The sequence below is a fragment of the Pleurodeles waltl genome, chromosome 10 (genome assembly GCF_031143425.1).
Source record: "Pleurodeles waltl isolate 20211129_DDA chromosome 10, aPleWal1.hap1.20221129, whole genome shotgun sequence".
NCBI classification, from domain to species: Eukaryota; Metazoa; Chordata; class Amphibia; order Caudata; family Salamandridae; genus Pleurodeles; species Pleurodeles waltl.
Genome location: NC_090449.1, coordinates 979,097,283 through 979,118,071, shown reverse-complemented (window position 1 = coordinate 979,118,071; position 20,789 = coordinate 979,097,283).

Sequence of the window (20,789 nt, the reverse complement as noted above, 5' to 3'; positions counted from 1 at the left end):
GTTCTTTCCCTAACCTGTACTTTTGTATCCACAATTGGCAAACCCTGGCATCCAGATAAGTCCCTTGTACATGGTACCCCTGGTACCAAGGGCCCTGATGCCAGGGAAGGTCTCTAAGGGCTGCAGCATGTCTTATGCCACCCTGGAGACCCCTCACTCAGCACAGACACACTGCTTACCAGCTTGTGTGTGCTGGTGAGAACAAAATGAGTAAGTCGACATGGCACTCCCCTCAGGGTGCCATGCCAACCTCACACTGCCTATGCAGTATAGATAAGTCACCCCTCTAGCAGGCCTTACAGCCCTAAGGCAGGGTGCACTATACCATAGGTGAGGGCACCAGTGCATGAGCACTGTGCCCCTACAGTGTCTAAGCAAAACCTTAGACATTGTAAGTGCAGGGTAGCCATAAGAGTATATGGTCTGGGAGTCTGTCAAACACGAACTCCACAGCACCATAATGGCTACACTGAAAACTGGGAAGTTTGGTATCAAACTTCTCAGCACAATAAATGCACACTGATGCCAGTGTACATTTTATTGTAAACTACACCCCAGAGGGCACCTTAGAGGTGCCCCCTGAAACCTTAACCAACTACCTGTGTAGGCTGACTGGTTCTAGCAGCCTGCCACACTCGAGACATGTTGCTGGCCCCATGGGGAGAGTGCCTTTGTCACTCTGAGGCCAGTAACAAAGCCTGCACTGGGTGGAGATGCTCACCACCCCTTTGTTCCAGCACCGCAGGGCACTCCAGCTAGTGGAGTTGCCCGCCCCCTCCGGCCACAGCCCCACTTTTGGCGGCAAGGCCGGAGGAAATAATGAGAATAACAAGGAGGAGTCACTGGCCAGTCAGGACAGCCCCTAAGGTGTCCTGAGCTGAAGTGACTCTAACTTTTAGAAATCCTCATTTTGAAGATGGAGGATTCCCCCAATAGGGATAGGATTGTGACCCCCTCCCCTTGGGAGGAGGCACAAAGAAGGTGTACCCACCCTCAGGGCTAGTAGCCATTGGCTACTAACCCCCCAGACCTAAACACGTCCTTAAATTTAGTATTTAAGGGCTTCCCTGAACCTAAGAATTTAGATTCCTGAAACTACAAGAAGAAGAGGACTGCTGAGCTGAAAGACCCCTGCAGAAGAAGAAAAGAAGACACCAACTGCTTTGGCCCAAGACCTACCGGCCTGTCTCCTGCCTTCTAAAGAAACCTGCTCCAGCGACGCTTTCCCCAGGACCAGCGACCTCCTGAATCCTCAGAGGACTGCCCTGCTTCAAGAAAGACAAGAAACTCCCAAGGACAGCGGCCCTGCTCCAAAAAGACAGCAACTTTGTTACAGAGGAGCAGATTTAAAGACCCCTGCATATCCCCGCAAGAAGCGTGAGACTTGCAACACTGCACCCGGCGACCCCGACTCGACTGGTGGAGAAACAACACTTCAGGGAGGACCCTCCGGCGACTCCAAGACTGTGAGTAACCAAAGTTGTCCCCCCTGAGCCCCCACAGCGACGCCTGCAGAGGGAATCCCGAAGCTCCCCCTGACCGCGACTGCCTGACTCTAAAATCCCGACGGCTGGAAAAGACCCTGCACCCGCAGCCCCCAGCACCTGAAGGATCGGAACTCCAGTGCAGGAGTGACCCCCAGGAGGCCCTCTCCCTTGCCCAGGTGGTGGCTACCCCGAGGAGCCCCCCCCCTTGCCTGCCTGCACCGCTAAAGAGACCCCTTGGTCTCCCATTGAAAACCATTGAAAACCTGACACGTGTTTGCACACTGCACCCGGCCGCCCCCGAGCTGCTGAGGGTGTACTTTTTGTGCTGACTTGTGTCCCCCCCGGTGCCCTACACAACCCCCCTGGTCTGCCCTCCGAAGACGCGGATACTTACCTGCTGGCAGACCGGAACCGGGGCACCCCCTTCTCTCCATTGAAGCCTATGTGTTTTGGGCACCTCTTTGACCTCTGCACCTGACCGGCCCTGAGCTGCTGGTGTGGTAACTTTGGGGTTGCTCTGAACCCCCAACGGTGGGCTACCTTGGACCCAAAACTGAACCCTGTAGGTCGGTTACTTACCTGCAAAAACTAACAATACTTTACCTCCCCCAGGAACTGTGAAAATTGCAGTGTTCACTTTTAAAACAGCTATTTGTGTTTTATGTGAAAAGTATATATGCTACTGTAATTATTCAAAGTTCCTAAAGTACTTACCTGCAATACCTTTCAAATGAAATATTACATGTAGAATTTGAACCTGTGGTTCTTAAAATAAACTAAGAAAATATATTTTTCTATAACAAAACCTATTGGCTGGATTTGTCTCTGAGTGTGTGTTCCTCATTTATTGCCTGTGTGTATGTACAACAAATGCTTAACACTACTCCTTTGATAAGCCTACTGCTCGACCACACTTCCACAAAATAGAGCATTAGTATTATCTCTTTTTGCCACTATCTTACCTCTAAGGGGAACCCTTGGACTCTGTGCATACTATTCCTTACTTTGAAATAGTGCATACAGAGCCAACTTCCTACATTGGTGGATCAGCGGTGGGGTACAAGACTTTGCATTTGCTGGACTACTCAGCCAATACCTGATCACACGACAAATTCCAAAAATTGTCATTAGAAATTGATTTTTGCAATTTGAACTATTTTTCTAAATTCTTAAAAGTCCTGCTAAGGCCTTGTGTTAGTCCCTGTTTAGCATTTCTTTTAGTGTTTAAAAGTTTATGAAAAGTTTGAATTAGATTCTAGAACTAGTTTTTAGATTCTTAAAAAGTATTCCAACTTTTAGAAGCATAATGTCTAGTACAGATGTGAATGTGGTGGAACTCGACACCACACCTTACCTCCATCTTAAGATGAGGGAGCTAAGGTCACTCTGTAAAATAAAGAAAATAACAATGGGCCCCAGACCTTCCAAACTACAGCTCCAGGAGCTGTTGGCAGAGTTTGAAAAGGCCAACCCCTCTGAGGATGGCAACACAGAGGATGATGATAGTGACTTGGAGGGAGATTCCCCCCTACCAGTCCTATTTAGGGAGTACAGGGCCTCTCAAGCCCTGACTCCAAACATAATAGTCAGAGATGCTGCTTCCCTCACAGGAGGGACCAACATCCCTGAAAGCACTGAGGATAACTCCAGTGAAGAGGACATCCAGTTAGCCAGGATGGCCAAAAGATTGGCTTTGGAAAGACAGATCCTAGCCATAGAAAGGGAAAGACAAGAGATGGGCCTAGGACCCATCAATGGTGGCAGCAACTTAAATAGGGTCAGAGATTCTCCTGACATGTTGAAAATCCCTAAAGGGATTGTAACTAAATATGAAGATGGTGATGACATCACCAAATGGTTCACAGCTTTTGAGAGGGCTTGTGTAACCAGAAAAGTGAACAAATCTCACTGGGGTGCTCTCCTTTGGGAAATGTTCACAGGAAAGTGTAGGGATAGACTCCTCACACTCTCTGGAAAAGATGCAGAATCTTATGACCTCATGAAGGGTACCCTGATTGAGGGCTTTGGATTCTCCACTGAGGAGTATAGGATTAGATTCAGGGGGATTACTACTCAGTAAAAACACTAGATGGTTGGATTCAAGGCAGTGGTGTAAGTAATTATGATGGGCTGTACAATTTATTTGTGAAAGAACACCTATTAAGTAATTGTTTCAATGATAAACTGCATCAGCATCTGGTAGACCTAGGACCAATTTCTCCCCAAGAATTGGGAAAGAAGGCGGACCATTGGGTCAAGACTAGGGTGTCCAAAACTTCCACAGGGGGTGACCAAAAGAAAGGGGTCACAAAACCTCCCCAGGGGAAGGGTGGTGAGACAGCCAAAAACAAAAATAGTCAAGAGTCTTCTACAGGCCCCCAAAAACCTGCACAGGAGGGTGGGCCCAGAGCCTCTTCACAAAACAATTTGGGGTACAAGGGTAAAAACTTTGATCCCAAAAAGGCCTGGTGTCGTAGCTGTAATCAGCCTGGACACCAAACTGGAGACAAGGCCTGTCCCATGAAAACAACCACTTCTAACTCCACTCCAGCTAACACAGGAATGGCTAGTCTCCAAGTGGGATCAACAGTGTGCCCAGAGCAAATCAGGTGTCACACTGAAGCTACATTAGTCTCTGAGGGTGGGGTGGACTTAGCCACACTGGCTACCTGGCCCCCTAACATGCAAAAATACAGACAGCAACTCTTAATTAATGGGACAAGTGTAGAAGGCCTGAGGGATACAGGTGCCAGTGTCACTATGGTGACAGAGAAACTGGTTTCCCCTGGTCAATACCTGACTGGACAAACTTATCCAGTCACCAATGCTGACAATCAAACTAAAGTACATCCCATGGCTATGGTAACTTTAGAGTGGGGAGGGGTCAATGGCCTGAAACAGGTGGTGGTCTCCTCAAATATCCCAGTAGACTGTTTGCTTGGAAATGGCCTGGAGTCCTCAGCATGGCTGAGGTAGAACTGAAAACCCATGCAGCCATGCTGGGTATCCCTGAACTGGTGTGTGTCAAGACAAGGGCACAGTGCAAGGCACAGGGAGAAAAAGTAGAGCTGGAGTCTGGAAAAAGGGCCCAGCCTACCAAGAGAAAAGGAAAGCCAGCTGGGAAACCAGCTGCAACACAACAAGAAAAAGAGAACCTCTCTTCTCAGGAAGAAGTTCTGCCCTCTGAGGGAACTGAGCCTATGGAGTTGGAACCTTATCAGGTTGAGCTCTTAGGCTCAGGGGGACCCTCAAGGGAGCAGTTGTGTAAGGGACAAGAAACCTGTCCCTCTCTTGAAGGCCTTAGGCAGCAAGCTGCTGAAGAGTCCAATGGCAAGAAAACTGGAACACATAGGGTCTATTGGGAAGATGGACTCCTGTACACTGAGGCAAGAGATCCCAAACCTGGTGCCACTAGGAGAGTGGTAGTGCCTCAGGAGTTCAGAGAGTTTATTCTGATCTTAGCCCATGATAATCCCCTTGCTGGGCATTTGGGACAAACCAAGACGTGGGAGAGGTTAGTCAACCACTTCTACTGGCCCAACATGTCCCAGAAAGTTAATGAGTTTTGTGTCTCCTGTACCACCTGTCAAGCCAGTGGTAAGACAGGTGGACATCCAAAGGCCCCCCTCATTCCACTTCCAGTGGTGGGGGTCCCCTTTGAAAGAGTGGGTGTGGACATAGTGGGTCCACTTGAACCTCCCACGGCCTCAGGAAATATGTACATCCTAGTAGTAGTGGATCATGCTACTAGGTATCCTGAAGCTATTCCTCTTAGGTCGACTACTGCCCCTGCAGTAGCCAAGGCCCTCATTGGTATCTTTACCAGAGTGGGCTTCCCTAAGGAGGTGGTGTCTGACAGAGGTACCAACTTCATGTCAGCATACCTGAAACACATGTGGAATGAGTGTGGAGTGACTTATAAGTTCACTACACCATATCATCCACAAACTAATGGCCTTGTTGAGAGATTCAACAAGACATTAAAGGGCATGATCATGGGGCTCCCAGAAAAACTCAAAAGGAGATGGGATGTCCTCCTGCCATGTCTGCTTTTCGCTTACAGAGAGGTGCCTCAGAAGGGAGTAGGGTTCTCACCCTTTGAACTTCTGTTTGGCCACCCTGTAAGGGGACCGCTTGCTCTTGTGAAAGAAGGCTGGGAGAGACCTCTTCATGAGCCTAAACAAGACATAGTGGACTTTGTACTTGGCCTTCGCTCAAGAATGGCAGAGTACATGGAAAAGGCAAGTAAAAACCTTGAGGCCAGCCAACAGCTCCAGAAGTTTTGGTATGACCAAAAGGCTGCAATGGTTGAATTTCAACCAGGGCAGAAAGTCTGGGTTTTGGAGCCTGTGGCTCCCAGGGCACTTCAGGACAGATGGAGTGGCCCTTACCCAATCCTAGAGAAGAAGAGTCAGGTCACCTACCTGGTGGACCTAGGCACTAGCAGGAGCCCCAAGAGGGTGATCCATGTGAACCGCCTAAAACTCTTCCACGACAGGGCTGATGTAAATCTGTTGATGGTAACAGATGAGGACCAGGAAGCTGAGAGTGAGCCTCTCCCTGATCTCCTCTCATCAGACCCTAAAGATGGCTCAGTGGATGGAGTGATCTATTCAGACACCCTCTCTAGCCAACAGCAATCTGACTGTGGGAAGGTCCTGCAGCAGTTTGCTGAGCTCTTTTCCCTAACCACTGGTCAGAAACACCTGTGTACCCATGATGTGGACACAGGAGACAGCATGCCTGTCAAAAACAAAATATTCAGACAGTCTGACCAAGTTAGGGAAAGCATCAAGGTGGAAGTCCACAAGATGCTGGAATTGGGAGTAATTGAGCACTCTGACAGCCCCTGGGCTAGCCCAGTGGTCTTAGTCCCCAAACCTCACACCAAAGATGGAAAGAGAGAGATGAGGTTTTGTGTGGACTACAGAGGTCTTAATTCTGTCACCAAGACAGATGCCCATCCCATTCCTAGAGCTGATGAGCTGATTGATAAATTAGGGGCTGCCAAATTCTTAAGTACCTTTGACTTAACAGCAGGGTTCTGGCAAATCAAAATGGCCCCTGGAGCAAAAGAAAAGACAGCATTCTCCACCCCTGATGGGCATTATCAGTTCACTGTTATGCCCTTTGGTTTAAAGAATGCCCCTGCCACCTTCCAAAGGTTGGTGAATCAAGTCCTTGCTGGCTTGGAGTCCTTTAGTGCAGCTTATCTTGACGATATTGCTGTCTTTAGCTCCAACTGGCAGGATCACCTGGTCCACCTGAAGAAGGTTTTGAAGGCCCTGCAATCAGCAGGCCTCTCTATTAAGGCATCCAAATGCCAGATAGGGCAGGGAACTGTGGTTTACTTGGGACACCTTGTAGGTGGAGGCCAAGTTCAGCCACTCCAGCCTAAGATCCAGACTATTCTGGACTGGGCAGCTCCAAAAACCCAGACTCAAGTCAGGGCATTCCTTGGCTTGACTGGGTACTATAGGAGGTTTGTGAAGGGATATGGATCCATTGTGACAGCCCTCACAGAACTCACCTCCAAGAAAATGCCCAAGAAGGTAAACTGGACTGTAGAATGCCAACAGGCCTTTGACACCCTGAAACAAGCTATGTGCACAGCACCAGTTCTAAAAGCTCCAGATTACTCCAAGCAGTTCATTGTGCAAACAGATGCCTCTGAACATGGGATAGGGGCAGTTTTGTCCCAAACAAATGATGATGGCCTTGACCAGCCTATTGCTTTCATTAGCAGGAGGTTACTCCCCAGATAGCAGCGTTGGAGTGCCATTGAGAGGGAGGCCTTTGCTGTGGTTTGGTCCCTGAAGAAGCTGAGACCATACCTCTTTGGTACTCACTTCCTAGTTCAAACTGACCACAGACCTCTCAGATGGCTGATGCAAATGAAAGGTGAAAATCCAAAACTGTTGAGGTGGTCCATCTCCCTACAGGGAATGGACTTATAGTGGAACACAGACCTGGGACTGCCCATGCCAATGCAGATGGCCTTTCCAGGTTCTTCCACTTAGAAAATGAAGACTCTCTTGGGAAAGGTTAGTCTCATCCTCTTTCGTTTGGGGGGGGGTTGTATAAGAAAATGCCTCCTTGGCATGGTTACCCCCTGACTTTTTGCCTTTGCTGATGCTATGTTTTGAATTGAAAGTGTGCTGAGGCCTGCTAACCAGGCCCCAGCACCAGTGTTCTGTCCCTAACCTGTACTTTTGTATCCACAATTGGCACACCCTGGCATCCAGATAAGTCCCTTGTACATGGTACCCCTGGTACCAAAGGCCCTGATGCCAGGGAAGGTCTCTAAGGGCTGCAGCATGTCTTATGCCACCCTGGAGACCCCTCACTCAGCACAGACACACTGCTTACCAGCTTGTGTGTGCTGGTGAGAACAAAATGAGTAAGTCGACATGGCACTCCCCTCAGGGTGCCATGCCAACCTCACACTTCCTATGCAGTATAGATAAGTCACCCCTCTAGCAGGCCTTACAGCCCTAAGGCAGGGTGCACTATACCATAGGTGAGGGCACCAGTGCATGAGCACTGTGCCCCTACAGTGTCTAAGCAAAACCTTAGACATTGTAAGTGCAGGGTAGCCATAAGAGTATATGGTCTGGGAGTCTGTCAAACACGAACTCCACAGCACCATAATGGCTACACTGAAAACTGGGAAGTTTGGTATCAAACTTCTCAGCACAATAAATGCACACTGATGCCAGTGTACATTTTATTGTAAACTACACCCCAGAGGGCACCTTAGAGGTGCCCCCTGAAACCTTAACCAACTACCTGTGTAGGCTGACTGGTTCTAGCAACCTGCCACACTCGAGACATGTTGCTGGCCCCATTGGGAGAGTGCCTTTGTCACTCTGAGGCCAGTAACAAAGCCTGCACTGGGTAGAGATGCTAACACCTCCCCCAGGCAGGAGCTGTAACACCTGGCGGTGAGCCTCAAAGGCTCACCCCCTTTGTTCCAGCACCGCAGGGCACTTCAGCTAGTGGAGTTGCCCGCCCCCTCCGGCCACGGCCCCACTTTTGGCGGCAAGGCCGGAGGAAATAATGAGAATATCAAGGAGGAGTCACTGGCCAGTCAGGACAGCCCCTAAGGTGTCCTGAGCTGAAGTGACTCTAACTTTTAGAAATCCTCCATCTTGCAGATGGAGGATTCCCCCAATAGGGATAGGATTGTGACCCCCTCCCCTTGGGAGGAGGCACAAAGAGGGTGTACCCACCCTCAGGGCTAGTAGCCATTGGCTACTAACCCCCCAGACCTAAACACGCCCTTACATTTAGTATTTAAGGGCTTCCCTGAACCTAAGAATTTAGATTCCTGAAACTACAAGAAGAAGAGGACTGCTGAGCTGAAAGACCCCTGCAGAAGAAGAAAAGAAGACACCAACTGCTTTGGCCCCAGACCTACCGGCCTGTCTCCTGCCTTCTAAAGAAACCTGCTCCAGCGACGCTTTCCCCAGGACCAGCGACCTCTGAATCCTCAGAGGACTGCCCTGCTTCAAGAAAGACAAGAAACTCTTGAGGACAGCGGCCCTGCTCCAAAAAGACTGCAACTTTGTTACAGAGGAGCAGATTTAAAGACCTCTGCAAATCCCCGCACGAAGCGTGAGACTTGCAACACTGCACCCGGCGACCCCGACTCGACTGGTGGAGAAACAACGCTTCAGGGAGGACCCTCCGCGACTCCAAGACTGTGAGTAACCAAAGTTGTCCCCCCTGAGTCCCCACAGCGACGCCTGCAGAGGGAATCCCGAGGCTCCCCCTGACCGCGACTGCCTGACTCTAAAATCCCGACGGCTGGAAAAGACCCTGCACCCGCAGCCCGCAGCCCCCAGCACCTGAAGGATCAGAACTCCAGTGCGGGAGTGACCCCCAGGAGGCCCTCTCCCTTGCCCAGGTGGTGGCTATCCCGAGGAGCCCCCCCCACTGCCTGCCTGCACCGCTGAAGAGACCCCTTGGTCTTCCATTGAAAACCATTGAAAACCCGACACATGTTTGCACACTGCACCCGGCCGCCCCCGCGCTGCTGAGGGTGTACTTTTTGTGCTGACTTGTGTCCCCCCCCCGGTGCCCTACACAACCCCCCTTGTCTGCCCTCCGAAGACGCGGGTACTTACCTGCTGGCAGACCGGAACCGGGGCACCCCCTTCTCTCCATTGAAGCCTATGTGTTTTGGGAACCTCTTTGACCTCTGCACCTGACCGGCCCTGAGCTGCTGGTGTGGTAACTTTGGGGTTGCTCTGAACCCCCAACGGTGGGCTACCTTGGACCCAAAACTGAACCCTGTAGGTGGGTTACTTACCTTCAAAAACTAACAATACTTTACCTCCCCCAGGAACTGTGAAAATTGCACTGTGTCCACTTTTAAAACAGCTATTTGTGTTTTATGTGAAAAGTATATATGCTACTGTAATTATTCAAAGTTCCTAAAGTACTTACCTGCAATACCTTTCAAATGAGATATTACATGTAGAATTTGAACCTGTGGTTCTTAAAATAAACTAAGAAAATATATTTTTCTATAACAAAACCTATTGGCTGGATTTGTCTCTGAGTGTGTGTTCCTCATTTATTGCCTGTGTGTATGTACAACAAATGCTTAACACTACTCCTTTGATAAGCCTACTGCTCGACTACACTACCACAAAATAGAGCATTATTATTATCTCTTTTTGCCACTATCTTACCTCTAAGGGGAACCCTTGGACTCTGTGCATACTATTCCTTACTTTGAAATAGTGCATACAGAGCCAACTTCCTACAGTCCACACTTCCACCTGCATGCACTACATCATCATCCACTACCAGCATCATCACCACCCCAAGCAGAACACACACCTCACTGGCAGGCACTTCCACAACATCCATGCACACTTCCCGTGTGTCCTTCCCCACAGTGTCTGTCCCCCCTTCTAAGGTACACAACGCAAGCACTCAGACACCCAACAGCCATCCACCTTGCAATAGCATACAACCCATGCACCTGCACCCAAATCCAGCAGACAAACACCTCCAACAACCACTCCCTCATCCTCTGCTCCCATTAGTTCTCCCTTTTCCCACCCCAATGTCCCTAAAAAGCTTTTCCTTTCCCAGATTGAGCTCTTCCCTACCCCTCCCCTGTCCTACACGTATGGCCAGGGTATCAAGGACCCAGCCAAGCACCTCACCCAAACAGTCCGCGGGCCCAGTGTTAGCAGCACCTATTTGTGGTGGAAAGGAATCCAGGCCACAAATACTGAAGGGAGGAGCCTGCACCAGCCACAAAGAAGGGGAAGGAGCCTGCACCAGCCACAAAGAAGGGGGAGGAGCCTGCACCAGCAGCTATCACAGAGCCCCCACAGCCAGCCGTGGTTGTGCAGCCATCGGAGGGTGCAGGGGCTGAGCAGGAGCTTCCCACAACCAACACCACAGTGCAGCCATCGGAGGGTGCAGGGGTGAGCAGGAGCCTACCATAACCACCACCACAGTGCAGTCATCGGAGGGTGCAGGGGCCGAGCCGGAGCCTCCCACAACCACCACCACAGTGCACCCGTCACTGCCGCCAGGCACAATGCATGTTGCCCCCTCCAGACCCAGTGGGCAAGTCACCCACTTGAGAGACTGTGGCCTTGCACTCCCCACGACCAAGCACAGGGCATGTTGCCCCCTCCAGAACCATTGGGTATTCACCCACTCGAGAGACTGCGGCCTTGCATTTCCCAGGACCAGCACATGGCATGTTGCTCCCTCCAGAGCCAGTGGGCAAGTCACCGACTTGAGAGACTGTGGCCTTGCACTCCCCATGTTGCCCCGTCCAGAACCAGTGGTCTTGTTTCCCCATCCAACTGAGGTGCTCCCTCCTCCCCCTGAGGTGCCTGCCTATTTGCCAACTAATGCCCCTGCAGTGTTCTTTCGGAATTTGTGGAGTAATTGATTGTGGCCTTGGACTTTGCCCTATGGCCATGTGAGCCCTGTGAACTATGGACTGGGCAGTGTCCCTTTTCTGTACATTTGTACATATCTGTTGCATTTCCACATTGATTTATTATTTTTGATATTGATCTTATTACAATCACTTTAGTCAGTTCCTGTTGTCCTTGCATTATTTTCTCAACTATCATAGACAAATTGATTTCTTGCGCATCTGCTTGTGTGTATGGTTTGTGTATGGGGGTGTGTGTTGTGAGTGTGTGTGTCACTCTTGTTTTCCTCCCTCCTCCCTTATGTGTTAGGCAGCTGTACCACCGTTGTCGTCTTCGCCAACATTGGTGTTTATGGTGGAGCATGACGTAGAAGATCATCGGGAAAACATGCAGTTCGGTTTTCATGGTGGCGTGGTTCTTCCCTGTGTCTCCACTGGTGAGTCCTTTGACTTCTGTGCTCTGCTCCCGCCAGGCTTTTGATGGCATTGGTACTTCCATGGAAAAGGTGGCATCTTAATATGCTGAGTGGAACTTTGACTTCCGCCTGGCCGTAGGTGGCTACTGCCATGGTGATTGTTATCCTTGCCCTGGCGGTTGGTGTGGTACATTGGGTGTCTTTCGGAGATATCACCGCCATGGTCATAATTTGGCGGTAGTTACCGCCAGCCTGTTGGTGGTATTACCGCCACTTTATCACCCACAGCATTGTTGCTAGGCTGCCAAAAGGGCGTCAGTGTAGGGGAAAAGGACAGGAATGCACTGTATTGGATAAATGTGGCACATTCCTGTCCTTTCCCTATGGCACAGGGAAGTGCAGCAAGGTGACTTTTCCAGCAACTGCTACTCCCCTTTTTCTCAAACAAAGACCACCAGGACAATTCTGCACCCAGGCACTATGAGCCAAGTAAAATTGTACTGACTGCTGACCTCCGGTCCAGGAACCCACATTTCCTTAACTGCCAATGGTTTCAACTTGACTCATCCTGCAAATGACCGATTAGCAGTAGCTGATTTGTCCATTCACTTCTCTGTTAACAATTTTCAGTACTGAACTGCACTGAATTATTTTTCCTTCTAAAATCCCTAACCCCGGTTAAATGTATCAGATTGTGTTCATTTTGGTATCTAAATTTATATAAAAATATGCTTCATGGGCCTTATGTACTAAAGCATTTTTTCATAGACACAGAATGGGTAAATCCCCTTGGTACATCTGGCCCTATATTTATAAATTGGTGTCAAATTTCTTTAGAGTCTTGTCATTTACTTATTGTCTTTGTTGGCACTCTGAAAAGCTTAACACATGTTCCTCTAATAAAGCCTGACTGCTCTGTGCCACAGTACCAGGACTGAGATAGGGATTTATTATTGAGAATTCAAAGGACCCAGCTGGGGGTATTATGAGAGTATGCATAGTGAGATCTAACTAGCCTCACTGCATTATATTCCACTTTTCTACAATAAACACCTGGGGCTATTTCCTTCCAATCGGTAAATACAATCTGTCTTCCTTCAACAAACTATTACCTAGCTAATCTGTCTTACAATATCTTCAAAATCAACCAAGCCATTTTCAAACACACCTGTGAATGCTCCCTTACTCTCCGAAGATTGGACAAATCAGGTCTATGCTAGAAAACATTGGGCCGACTCACAAAGTTAAACTTAGAGCAAAAGTCCAGGTTTACAACTTTCACAAAGGAAAGTTATGAGTAGCATCTTCACATCTGCACTCAGGGCTGAATCTCTGCCCTGAGTGCAGAGATTCCACTAGGCACCTGGAGTGGGATCTCCGCAGCCAAAGCAAAATCTACCCACTCAGTGGAATCTCCTCCCCTGGGATGGATCTCTGCCTTTACTGCAGAGATTCTGCCTGAAATGCGGAGATCCTGCCCCGAGTGTGGAGATTATTCCCCAAGTGTGGACGTAAAGACACTACTTATAACTTACTTTTGTGAATACCGAAAAGTAGTAAAGTTAGACATTTGGGCGGTCATTCTGACCGCGGCGGTCGGCGGTCGCCGCCCGCCAAGCGGTTCGCGCCGAAAGACCGCTCCGCGGTCAAAAGACCGCGGCGGCCATTCCGGCTTTTCCGCTGGGCCGGCGGGCGACAGCCAGAAGACCGCCGGCCCAGCGGGACAGCCCCTTCAACAATGAAGCCGGCTCGGAATGGAGCCGGCGGAGTTGAAGGGGTGCGACGGGTGCAGTGGCACCCGTCGCGATTTTCACTGTCTGCACAGCAGACAGTGAAAATCTTTGTGGGGCCCTGTTAGGGGGCCCCTGCACTGCCCATGCAAGTGGAATGGGCAGTGCAGGGGCCCCCAGGGGCCCCACGGCACCCGTTCCCGCCATCCTGGTTCTGGCGGTGGACACCGCCAGAAACAGGCTGGCGGTAAGGGGGTCGGAATCCCCATGGCGGTGCTGCAAGCAGCGCCGCCATGGCGGGTTCCCTGGGCCAGCGGGAAACCGGCGGGAAACCGCTGGCTCCCCTTTTCCGACCGCGGCTTTACCGCCGCGGTCAGAATCGCCCAGGAAGCACCGCCAGCCTGTTGGCAGTGCTTCCGCCGCACTCCGCCATGGCGGTCATGGACCGCCAAGGTCAGAATGACCCCCTTGGTCTAAACTTAAACCAAAAGTCTAACTTTACCTTTGTGAATCAGGCCCATTATTTGTCTCTTCTTACTGGTATCCAGCTAGGGTTCACACTGGAGAGGACGTTGCTGATATATAAAACACTGTCAGTGTCGAAGAACATATTTTTTCTGGCTGTCAATTTAGTGAAGAAACCACTACCAGGATGATGCACTCCAAACACTAGACAAAGAAGGCTCCTACTTATTCACACTTCTCGCTTTGCTGGAGGTTCTCGAAACGGTTGACCTTGTAAGGTTGATTCGAACTTTAGACTTTACATTGTCTTTTGTGACCTGATCTTGAGCAGGTGTTCATCCTTTTCACCAATGAACACCAGGATGTGAAGACTTGGGCTTAAGGCACATAAGAAAATGCAGCTCACTTATGTTTACTGATGGTGTCCCCAGGGCTCTATTATAGTTCCTGCTATGTCCATTAATTTCTTGAAGCCACTGAGTCTGATCATAGAGAAGAAAGGAGTCTACGTACAGCAATAATCGAAAGATCTACAAATAAACCTAAAGATATTGACACCTTGACTGTCTGTAGATGCCCCAATATGGTAGTCTGTATGCTCAACCTGCCAAGATTGAATTCCTTCTCTTTACCTCATCTTTTGAAAATAATTTGATCTCTCTCTGCTGACTTTACTGAAGTGAACTAGAGAACACTGGACAATACAAGTGTGAATAGGGTGTTATCGAGTAATGCACGCAAGAACTTGATGTCACAGGCCAATGTAAAAAAAGAATGTAATATGTGAACATTTGACACAGCAAAATGCTAGAAACAGGCAGTCACTGAGCAATATGCATATGAACATAATGTCACCCAACAATACACCTACTAACCTGCTGTCACTGTACAATAAGCAAGCAAACATACTGCCACACCATGCAAACATACTTTCAATGACTAGTGTGTAAAACATCAAAAAATACAATAACACAAAACTTCCACTTCTTTTTCCAAAACCTATGCTAAGAAACATATTGAAATACCGCTTTTTAATGTCAATAAAACTCTCCACCCTGAGGTGTTGCTGTGACCACTTCCAGGCGCACTCTACTTATCAACCTCCCATTCATTCGTTCTGAATCCTCTGCCCTGCTACCTTCTCGGGCAGCTGCCTCTGCGTTACCTTTAGAGGGTTGGGGCAATGTGCAGCAGTTGCTGTACTTTGTAGACACCATGACTCGAAAGTGTGCTCTGAACCACTCTCAATGGGATGCTCAAACTGGCTTGTGAGGGGGGCTAAGTGGAAGTGAAAGAAAGTGAGTGAGAGACAGAAAGAGAGACAGATCAGGGCTGGGGAATGTGTCCACCCTGCTCATTTCCCCTTTTCATTAAATTTGTTCCTAAAGTGGTTTCGGTTCCTCTCTCTCTTTTTCTGATACAATGTATAGGTACATTAATATATATATATATATATATATATATATATATATATATATATATATATATATATATATATATATATATATATATATATATATATATATAAAAATATGAAACACAGATTCCTTTATCAAATTGAAGGAATAAACCACACTCCAAAGTTGCTGTATATGCTGCTTCTTTATTTTCTGGGCTTCAATTCGGTTACATGCAATTAATGCTGCCTTACACCTTTCGGTCTGCCAAGACCTTGTTCACAGGCATTTCCGGTTATGGCCCCTTACTTCCGTTTTTATATCCACAATTTCGAATTTAAACATGCTCAACACTCCTCTTTTCAACCTAAATTTGCATATGCACGTTTATAGAGATTATACATTAGGCAAATAAATTGCTTTCTAAACCCTAAAAAACATGTGATAACAAATCAAAATTAACCATGAGTGAGCACTGTGTTTCCCATTGCATTGTGGATTTAGTAGTTGCCACCCATAAGCTATGTTTATGTGTTTATGTTTATCTTTTACCCCAAATTTCTTCATGCGCTTGTTATCAATAACACCTTATGTTATATTTCACAATATTATTTAACCAAATCCACCGCATTTTTTGGGGTAATTTTCACCGTATCTGACATGCTTTATGGCTATAAGGGTCCATTATACACTATGCATAAAAACCTATATCAAAAAGACTATGGGGGTCATTCTAACCCTGGCGGTCCAAGACCGCCAGGGCTAAAATGACGGGGGCACCGCCAACAGGCTGGTTTTGCCCCGCTGGGCATTCTGACCGCGGCGGTTTGACAGCGGTCAGAAGTGGAAAACTGGCGGTCTCCCGCCGGTTTTCCGCTGCCCATTTGAATCCTCCATGGCGGCGCAGCTCGCTGCGCCGCCATGGGGATTCTGACAGCCCATACCGCCATCCTGTTCCTGGCGCTTCGCCCGCCAGGAACAGGATGGCGGTATGGGTTGTCGTGGGGCCCCTGGGGGCCCCTGCAGTGCCAATGCCAATGGCATGGGCACTGCAGGGGCCCCCGTAAGAGGGCCCCACAAAGAATTTCACTGTCTGCTCTGCAGACAGTGAAATTCGCGACGGGTGCCACTGCACCCGTCGCACCTTCCCACTCCGCCGGCTCCATTCGGAGCCGGCGTCCTCGTGAGAAGGTTGTTTTACACTGGGCTGGCGGGCGGCCTTTTGGCGGTCGCCCGCCAGCCCAGTGTAAAACCCAGAATACCCGCAGCGGTCTAATGACCGCGGTGCGGTATTCTGGAGGGGGGAACTCTGACGGGCGGCCTCCGCCGCCCGCCAGGGTGAGAATCACCCCCTATATGTGAAAAAACCCATGTATCAAGGTAAAAATAAAAATAAAAATAAATGGAGTCTATGTTATTGGCTAAAAATTGTACGACCATTCACAAATGTACAAATAATTCTTCGTCCAGATTCATTCCCCAAGGGGTCAAGGTGCGAATCTCTAGAATGTATCTTGACTCTAACTGTCGTAATTTCCTTTCCCTGTCCCCTCCTCGTTCATTAATGGGTACTTGATCGATTGCATAAAATGTCATAGTTTCCCATTGACTGCCATGTGCTTGTTCCATGTGTTTGGCCCTGGCATAGCTTCTGTCCACATTAATGGTTGCACTAATGTGTTCCAGTATCCTTTTTTTGGTCTCACAGATGGTACTCCCCACATATTTCAAACCACAGGGGCATTCAGTGACATATACCGTGAATCGACTCTTACACATGATATGGTGTTTGATCAATATTTTACCACCATTACCTATAGTATACTCTTTTGTATTTTTGGCAATCCTGCATGCTTATATATATATATATATATATATAGAGCTTTTTTTAAGGCAAATGATAACCCCGATTTACTAATGCCAAAATCTAGTGCAAATTGGCTGCCTATTACCCTTCTTTCTGGTGGAAGGCTGTTGGAAATGGGGTTTCTGGTTGGCTAGGGTATGCACCTAAGCCAGGCAGAGCCCACCCACTCTAGTGAGGACAAGGGAGTTACACGTCCAAGATAACGCCTGCTCACCCCGAACAGTCAGGCCTAACCCGGAGTCAATGTGTAAAACATTTGCACAACACATACGACACATGTGACGCAATATGTACACCACAAAGTAAACACAACACTGAGCTATGTAAAAATAAACTGTATTGCACAAAACATAATTAGACCAACATTACACATCAGTAATACCCTTCTACCTTAGCAGTTGTCAGAACGTTACACAAGTTACTAATACTCTGCTGGAATAAGCAGTTGTCACATTAGAACACGTAAGTACTCAGGATTCTGCAACATAAGCAGTAGTCAGGAATCACAGTAAACAATTGTATGAACTTGTCATAGAAAATATGATAAGGGCCTATAGAGGAACTAAACAAAATTATATGGCAAGTCATGAGCAAATAAACAAACATCAGCCTAACATGCCCATAATAGGAACATATAGTCAATATATATTATTTTAAAAACAACCCTGGGGCATACCACCCTCCCAGTGTCCCCAAAAGTACCTTATTTGGTAGGACAGGGCCTGGAAGAGGAACGTGGGGCCCCCGGCGCTCCTATGCGCGAAACGGGGGCCACGTGGTGCTCCTGGGGGAGTGGAGCGGTCTGCACCCTCTCTGGTTTTTCTAACGGGCCCCTCCTGGGGCCTGTGATCTCTGTGGGGCTCCCCCGGGCCTCCACTGGCCCTGCTGCCACAAGGGGGGGGCAAGGTAGCCCAACAAAGTAATGGGGGCGAGAGGAAGGGGCCTCTGGCGATGCCTCCCTTCCTCGTTGCTAAAAGAAATAGTGCCCGGCTGAAAAATAGGAGCGTCCCGCTCCTATGCCAGTGACCGGGGGTAGGGGGGATGTTTCCCCCGCCTCCCTCGAGTCCTGCTTTTCAGGGACAGCCCTGGGATACAGAGGAGACCTCCGATGAGGTCTCTTTCCCTCCTGGGGCCGCTGCTGCACATTCGCCTGCACCCGATGTGGTGCGCAAGTGTGTCTCTTTCGTTCCTGGGCTGCCGCAGTGATTCTGATTAGGAATGGAGGGCAGCTGGAGCCCCGGGGGAGCTCTAAGGAGCGAGCCATGCCCCGGGGGTACCGATAGGAGCACGCTTGCTCCGGTTACCTTTTTCTTGTCCCCCAGGGGCACTGGAGGGTGCACAGCACTCGTGCTTCTCTGGAATAGGATGCCCGGGCTGCAGCAGTGATTATTATCGGCAAAGGAGCACTTTCCAAAGTGCGAAGGCACTGTGCTTCGGCCCCGGCAGTGATTTTTGCAGACAGGAAGCGCTTTTCAAAGTGCTATGGGGATATACCGGAGCCCAGGTTGCGGTGGTGATGTCCTCCCAGCATTGGCGTTATTATACAGAGCAGAGGGGCACAGCCAGCGCTCTCCAGGCGCTCAGTCAGGGAAACAGCACTCCTTCTGCTGGGGCAGTTTGACATGGCCAGGGGCCACAACACCCTGCCGCTGGAGACAAAATTTGAGGAAGGAGCACAGGGCTGGCGAACCCAGCTACAGGCCAGCACAAAAGTGGGTGCAAGCAGTGGCAGTTCCTCCTAGTGACCAAGCAGGTCATAGGTTAGCACAGCAGCAGCAGTCCAAGGTGGTCCTGGTGAGTCCTCTTAACAGCGTCCTGTGTCCAGTTCCAGGTAAGGTTTCTGGAGCCCCAAGAATGTCCATATTGTGGGGAAAATTCCCCTGTACTTATACTCAGTTTACAGTGTCTTTGCCAATGAGAAGGAGAGGGGGTCCCAACAGTTACATCTGGTTCTAGGAGTGCCCTTTCTCTCCTCCAGCACAGGCTCCAAACATCAGTGGGGGTAAACAACCCTATTGTGAGAGGCCAGGGCACAGCCTTTACAAATGGACGTGTGCCCAGCCTCTCCTCTTCTCTCAGCCCAGGAAGACTATGCAATATGTAGATGCACCTCTGTGACACCTCCACCCTCCTGTGTACAGGCTGTCAGAAAAGCATGCACAAAGCCCCAGCTATCAGTCTGCCCAAACGTGGATTGGAGTCAAGCTGCAAAAACACCAGAGTTATAAGCACAGATAAATGTGCACTTTCTAGAAGTGACATTTCTGTAATAGTAATAAAAAAATACACCTACACCAGTAAGCAGCATTTCTCATCACTATCACAAACCATATCAAACCTGCCTATGCTACCCCTCAGGTATCAGATAATACCCCTTAGACATAAGGCAGGGCATTTCTAATGCAATCCTATGAGAAGGCAGTACTCACAGCAGTGAGCCACCAAGTTAGACTGTTTGTCACTGCTAGGACAGGCCACGCAATCTGGCACATGTCCTGCCTTTTACATACATAGCACTCTGCCCATAGGGCTAGCTAGGGCGTACCTTAGAGGAGTCTTACATGTAGTAAAAGGGGAGTTCTGGGCCTGGAAGTAAGTTTAGATGCCAGGTCCCTGTGGCAGAAAACTGCGCACACAGGCCCTGCGCTAGCAGGCCTGAGATAAGTTTGAAAGGCTACTTCAGTGGGTGGCGCAAGCAGCACTGCAGGTCCACTAGTAGCATTTAATTCACAGGCTCTGGGTATAGGGATGACACTTTACAAGGAACGTATAGGTAAATTAAATATGCCAATTAGGTATAAGCCAATCATACCAATTTTACAAGGGAGAGCACATGCACTTTAGCACTGGTTAGCAGTGAAAAAGTGCTCAGAGTCATAACGTCAGCCAACAAAGGTCCGAAAAATAAGGAGGTAAAAGGCAAAAAAGTCTGGGGAATGACCCTGTAAAAGGGCCAGGTCCTGCAAAGGCAATATACCGTATTGAATCTCCAGGTTTTGTTTTATGGTTAGACTATTGTCTCTCCTATGTTTTTCTCAATGGTTTTGCTCATACCAGCCCTACACCAATTACTTTGTGGTCACTGTTTTTCAGTTGTAGATTTTGCACTTCCTGTTAGCTCCAGACACCCATATCCAGCTGCCAAAGCCACAGACCATCCTTGCTTGTGGAGGAGTTTTGTTCACAGAGCTGCTTACAATTAAGTCCACAGCCATGTGCGTGGTTGGCAGTATTTTGGGCACTCTGGCCTTGGCAGGGCCAACCGAAGTGGAGGATGAAGCAGCAGGTAAGTTGGGATGTGGGAGGTCTGCCATTATTTCACAATTTCCCCACCCCCGCAGCTATGTGTACAACCACTTTAAAGAAAATATGCATTGATCAATATGATTTCTTGTGCTAGACTACAATCCCCACAATCCACAGTGAGGGTGGCTATTGTGAAGCTACGCATATAATAAAGCTTTGCCATTTGATAGAAAGTTAGTTGTTTCAGGAACAACTTACAGTGAAA